This window comes from Candoia aspera, chromosome 4 (assembly GCF_035149785.1).
Source record: "Candoia aspera isolate rCanAsp1 chromosome 4, rCanAsp1.hap2, whole genome shotgun sequence".
In the NCBI taxonomy this organism is placed as follows: Eukaryota; Metazoa; Chordata; class Lepidosauria; order Squamata; family Boidae; genus Candoia; species Candoia aspera.
Genome location: NC_086156.1, coordinates 114,219,699 through 114,225,976, shown reverse-complemented (window position 1 = coordinate 114,225,976; position 6,278 = coordinate 114,219,699). Strand labels below are relative to the sequence as shown.

The window sequence follows — 6,278 nt, the reverse complement described above, 5'->3', positions numbered from 1 at the left end:
ATGTGGCTTATTTCTTTTCAGGAAAAATGCTGATGGTTTCATAATTACATAAATGATGGTTTCATAACTTCATAAATTGATTTCATAAATTATGGTTTCATAATTTCTAAACTTAATGAAAAATAAGTATGATTGATTAGTTACTTAAATACGTTGGCATTTCTTTTCAGAAGCCAGCTGTTGATTATTTCTCTATAAATGATTGTAGGTTCAATTTCTCCATATGAAAGATGTATTTATTAATTTAATCCTCCATACTAAATGCTTTTCTTGTTTCTGCATAGGTCCTGCCCCTTTCAGTGTGCAATGAACATTGCTATCAGGGAAATCAGAAAAAAGGGAGAGAAGGCGAAAAATTTTGTTGCTATGATTGTGTTCCCTGCCCGGAAGGCAAGATATCAAACCAGAAGGGTAGGGACGTCCATTTTTCTATCATATTAAGATAAATTTCAGTGTTCACAGAAGACAAAGAAAGAAAAGATTGGATGGTTTTCCATTTCAGGATGACACCTATCTCAAAGGTTATTGAAAGGTTTCCTACATTTCCTACATCACCATATCTGATCTGTAGGATGAGAAAAGAAAAAAAGAAAAGGTTGCCATTATGGAAGTGCCACAGAATGGGCACTTTTTGTAAAACAGGTATAATGATAAGAATCTGAATTCCCTTCTTTCTTTCTTTTTTATCATTGTTACCAGATATGAACAACTGTTTTCAATGCTCAGAAGAAAAATACCCAAGCAAGGAGCAAGATCGATGTCTTCCCAAAAGAAGAAACTTTCTGTCATATGGAGAAGGCTTAGGCGTCACTTTCACTTCACTTGCAGTTGTCTTGTCCCTCATCAATGCTGCAGTGTTAGGAATTTTCATAAAGCAGAGAGAGACCCCCCTTGTCAAAGCCAACAACCGAGACCTCACCTACACTCTCCTCATCTCTCTACTCTTCTGCTTCCTCTGCCCTCTGCTGTTCCTTGGCCAACCAAGGGAAGGCACCTGCCTTCTCCAACAACCAGCTTTTGGGATGGTCTTCTCTCTGGCTATTTCCTGTGTGTTAGCTAAAACCATCCTTGTCTCTCTCGCCTTCATGGCCACAAAACCCGGGTCAACCGCAAAGAAATGGATAGGGAAAAAATTGGCCCTTTCCATTGTCTTTTCTGGCTCTGTCATTCAAATAGGCATTTGTCTGTTTTGGTTGGCAAGTTCTCCCCCATTCCCTGATTTAGATATGGACTCAGTTATTGAGGAAGCCATTCTGCAGTGTAATGAAGGGTCTCCCGCCATGTTTTATCTTGTCTTGGGCTACATGGGCCTCTTGGCTACTGCCAGCTTCATTGTTGCCTTCCATGCCCGAAAATTACCTGACAGTTTCAATGAAGCCAAGTCCATCACCTTCAGCATGTTAGTGTTTTGCAGCGTCTGGATATCCTTTCTTCCCACCTACTTGAGCTCCAAGGGGAAAGACATGGTGGCCATGGAGGTCTTCTCCATTTTGACCTCCAGTGCTGGGTTACTGGCTTTCATCTTTTTCCCTAAATGCTACATCATTGTGCTGAAACCTCATTTGAATGACAGAGAACTATTAATTAGGAGAAAATAATCTAGTCTCTGTTTTCTCTTGTAATTGTATTGTTGCATGACAGGGAAAGGCGCCATTAAAATAAACATTACAATTTGTCATCGTATTGATGTTTCAGTGAATTGAGTATTCAGTCACAGATTCTGAGCTTATCTTGGGTTTTGGTGTAAAGTACGCATTTACGAAATACATAAGTATGAGTTTATTCATTAAAAAAAATCTATTTATTTATTATACCAATAATAAATTATCCCTATTTATAAAATTGAAGCAAAAAAGGCAGGAAACCTCACACCCACTCTCACTAATGATGTTCTCTAGTTGAATAATGAAACATTTGCAGTTAAACAATCAAGCTCAGAGAGCACCAAGAACTCCACAAACATCAATAATTCAGGGTAATATGCTGCTATGGGTGCTGTAACTATTAAGGGGTATATATCAAATGGGAAAAATCCCTCCTCAAACACACTGCACTTTAGACTTTTTTTTTTTTTTTTTTGAACTGTTCCTGGTAGGCTGTAGTTTAGCAGAACTAAAAGCCAGAACATTTTGGATGTTCTGAGTCCAGAAGTGTCTTACTACTTACTACCCCCTGGGGTGGGTAAGCAAGGCTAGTATCCTTTGTTCTTTTCTCACCTGCCTGCAATATGGGCTGGTCTTCCAGGTCCCATCCTTTCCTTGCTGATATCTTTGGTGGACGGAGTCCCTGGGATGGAGCAGTTGAGGTGCTCCATGCTTTTGGTGGATCCTGGTAGGTCCAGCAGGTCTGGGGATATACTTTGTGAATTCTGGGGGCCTTGGCAGACTGGATGGCAACACGACGGCCCTGGTGGTGTGGAGGAGCAGCCTAACGGTTCCCTGACCCCTGGTGGTTCGGCAGAACTCAGAAAACTCCAGCATAGCCGAGTCAGCTCAGCAACACGGCACCCTTGCGGTGAGGAGCAGTAGACTTGGCGTCTTCTCTGGGCTGTGGGCCCCAGCAGTGGAGTGGCTGATGACAGGGGGCAATGAGTGTTTTGGACTTTAGGCCCTGGTGCCAGAACCCCCCTGGATGAAGATCTTGGAGGTGGGGGGGCGGTGAGCCTTTATGGTTTCTGGCCCCTTACTGCAGCCCCTAAGGCAGGGGAAGGGGGATTAAGAGGGGCTGGGTCAGCAGTTTCCAGCTGCAGAAGGGACACAATAACTGTGATGGGCATTGGTGTGTAGGCCCCAGCAGTGGATATCTGTCCTGATTTTCTTAGCGCCTACTTCCCCTTAGATGTTAGTATTGCACACTCTCCACTGTCCTACTTTGGCCCCCTGCTCTCCCCCCAAAACACTTCTGCTGGGACGTGTGTGTTCTGATTTGGGCCAGGAACATGCTTTTGGATTTCACCCATACAAGGACTGCTCCAAGCCAGCTGTTCCATCTAGAAAATACAGTAGCTCTGCAAGGAACATTTGGCACATGCTAGTATACATACTGAATGCAGAGATGGGACGATTCAGTGCGTGGGCTTCTCCAAGTTCTTATCAGTACTGATATGAGCCATTCAGCATCACCAGTAAAATGATACCTAACAGATTTCAAAGACAAAATGGAGAAATTAACAGAGAAGAAGCAACAGCCTACTAGATATCAAGTGAAACCTAAATCAAATTGCAGAATGAGTGGAAATGTGATGCATCCAAGCCCATGAGATGGAACTGACTTGTAACAAAGCATAGAAAATTATCTCTCTATATCTCTCTATGTATCTATCATCTAGCTATCTAATTGTTTTTAATTGATTGTTGTAAACCGCCCAGAGTCCCCTGACGGGAGGAGGTGGGCGGGGACAAATTAGATACATAAATAAGTAAATAAATGAAATCTATCTATCTATCTATCTATCTATCTATCTATCTATCTATCTATCTATCTATCTATCGTCAGGTTGAATCTCAAAGGGACTCCTTCATTTGTCCCAGAAAATGTCTGTTAAGAGGGATGTTCTTAGGTTTTAAGTGGAAAACCGAAGTTCTCTTGGCTTTCTGTAACTAACAATAATAATAATTAATATGTATTGGACCACACAGGTAATTTAGTCAAAGCCCCTGTTCAGACAGGATTTGCGAGAGAAAGTATGTATATAAACTCAAAATATCTAATCATCAATATCACAGTATTTCTTTGTGATTTGGGGGAAGCAGTTTCTCTTTTAAAAAAAAAAATGATTATAATTTTACAATACAATAAAAGCATAAAAACTGAAAAAAGAAAAGAAAAGAAAGAAGAAAGAAGTGAAAGAAAGAAAGAAAAGATAGCATTATGACTTCCACCCTTCTTGCTATTGAGTAATTATCATCTTACTCTTTCCCCTCCCTCTTTAACCCTTTTTATTCCCTAAATCTATAAATTGTTAGTTCAGTCAGTTCAGAAAAGGACACACTATTTTCAGCAAGGTAAGGCTTTATTAATTTGAACTGCATTCCACCTTTCTGACCAAAAGACATCTGACAGGTCTTCTTCATGAGCCACACCATGGGAGCCCAAATGTGGAAATTGTCTGAGCTATTTTTTTTCTCGTTAAGATAGGAGAAATAAAAGAAATCCTTACGCTGCATGTGTCTGTTTCTTTGTTTGTTTGTTTGTTTGTTTGGTGGGGGGTAGGCAGGTATACAAAAGTTATCAACAACAACGCAAGAAAAATAATTCTATCATCTCCTTGAAGGCCAACATACTTTAGATTTCAGAAACAATATTCATTTGGATTGTGACTGGTCTATAAAGGCCTTCTTCCTTCTTGTTTAATTTCTTCCATTCATCACATTCAGGGAAAGATTTTGAACAATGCCTAACTGGATAAATCCTTGCATTTCTGTCTTTCAAGAGAATATTATTATATCTATCTATCTATCCACAGTATCTATCTATCTATACCTATCTATTGTGTATCTTCTTTCCTTCCTTCTTTCTTTCTTTCTCTTTCTTTCTTTCTTTCTTTCTTTCTTTCTCTTTCTTTCTTTTCTTTCTTTCTTTCTTTCTTTCTTTCTTTTCTTTTTTTGAAACCCTAGTCAATTTCTCCATAAACCTGTACTTTTCTCCCAGGCACTTATCATCCAATTAGTTATTTTATACATTGTCTCCACTTGAATGCTTCGGTATGATGCCTATGCCTGAATACTTCTGTAGTATATTCCTATGCTTCTAAACTTACCTTCTGAATATCCCTATGCGATTTGTTTTTTCCTCTAATGATCATCCTCTATTCCTTTCAGTCATGTTAGATTTTCTTCTCACAAAATTCATTAAAAAGTGCACAATACTTCTATGGTTCCATCTCTCTCCCTCTCTCTCTCTCTCTTTCTCTCTCTCATCCACCATGCGATATATTCTTCTAAAACTATTTCTATGTCTCTGTCTTTACTCTGATCTTTCTATGCTGAGAACCTGATCACGTCAATGTAATTTTTGCTGGATTGAAGTGTGGAAATTTTACTCATTTACTAATGCAATTTAATAACTGTTTCTCTGTGTGTATGAATTTAAAATTGTGCCTGGAATTAAAAAAAAAAAAACTGCATGAAAAATAAGTTATTCTTGCTAATATGTTGCAATAAATGCAATTTGTGTGCAGATTTTCCAAAAGAGATGTTTGCAAACAACTTCACCTAACGTAAGTTTGCCTACTTTCACCTATATATGTTTTGGGGAATGTTTTTCTTTAATTTATGTTTTTTTGCATGCAATTTACCTAATAAATATATTTTATGCATTTTTAAAGCAGAAAACTGTTCCAAAGTTAGAAAAAGGCATTTTTGTATATACATATACTGAGAAGATGCAAATTTGGCCTTCATTTCTATAGAAATAATTTGTTCTAAAATTGTAAACCATAGAAGAGATATTTTTTAATCAATTACATTGCTGAAAACATTCTGAGACCCTGACTATCAAGAACATTTTCCATAGCATGAAACTCTGCACAAGTATATAAAAAAAGATACAAAGAAAATAAAATCAGATGGTCTTTCCAGAAGAAAGTACCACATGGTATGATAGTTTCATCTATTCCAGCATTTTCTGCAAAATAATTAATTAACTCCATTGGCAGAATGGAGACAAAATCCTACCAGCATGTTCTTGCCTTGGTATATGCTGTGAAGGAGGTCAGTGAGAATCCACAAATATTGCCCAATGTCATACTTGGCTTCCACATCTGTGACAATTAGCACAATCCAAGGATGACCTATCGAACCACTTTGGACCTTCTCTTCAATTCTCAAAAATTTGTCCCCAGATATAAATGTGGCAGCAGGAAAACCCTCCTGGGTGTCATTGGGGGACTTGGGACTGACACCTCCTTCCATACTGCAGACATTGTAAGTCTATACAAACTTCCCCAGGTAGGATATGGGTTATGATGTTGATAAATCCAATAGTCATTCTGAGTGTCAATTTTTGTCTCTGGAAAAGGAAGGGAGGTGGCCAATAAATAAATAAATCCTCCAGTGCTGCCTTACTGGGATGTATCTTCTTCCCAAAATGCTTCTTCATTGTGCTGAGGCCAGAACTTAACAGCAGGCACCAACTAATAAAACAAAATAATTAAATCATGCACACACATAGACACACACACAGAGAGAGAAACTGGATGTCCAGGAGGAGCACTTGGGGATAATTTTACTTTGTTTGTCTTTTAAGATTCATCCCAGTATTTTATTTTTTATTTTGAA

At 38.5% G+C, this 6,278-nt stretch overlaps 1 pseudogene; it reads left to right on the top strand.

Moving 5' to 3' along the window:
• The first annotated feature begins 701 nt into the window (after positions 1-701).
• On the top strand, positions 702-1,622 carry LOC134497203 (vomeronasal type-2 receptor 26-like; annotated as a pseudogene).
• Positions 1,623-6,278: the final 4,656 nt, after the last annotated feature.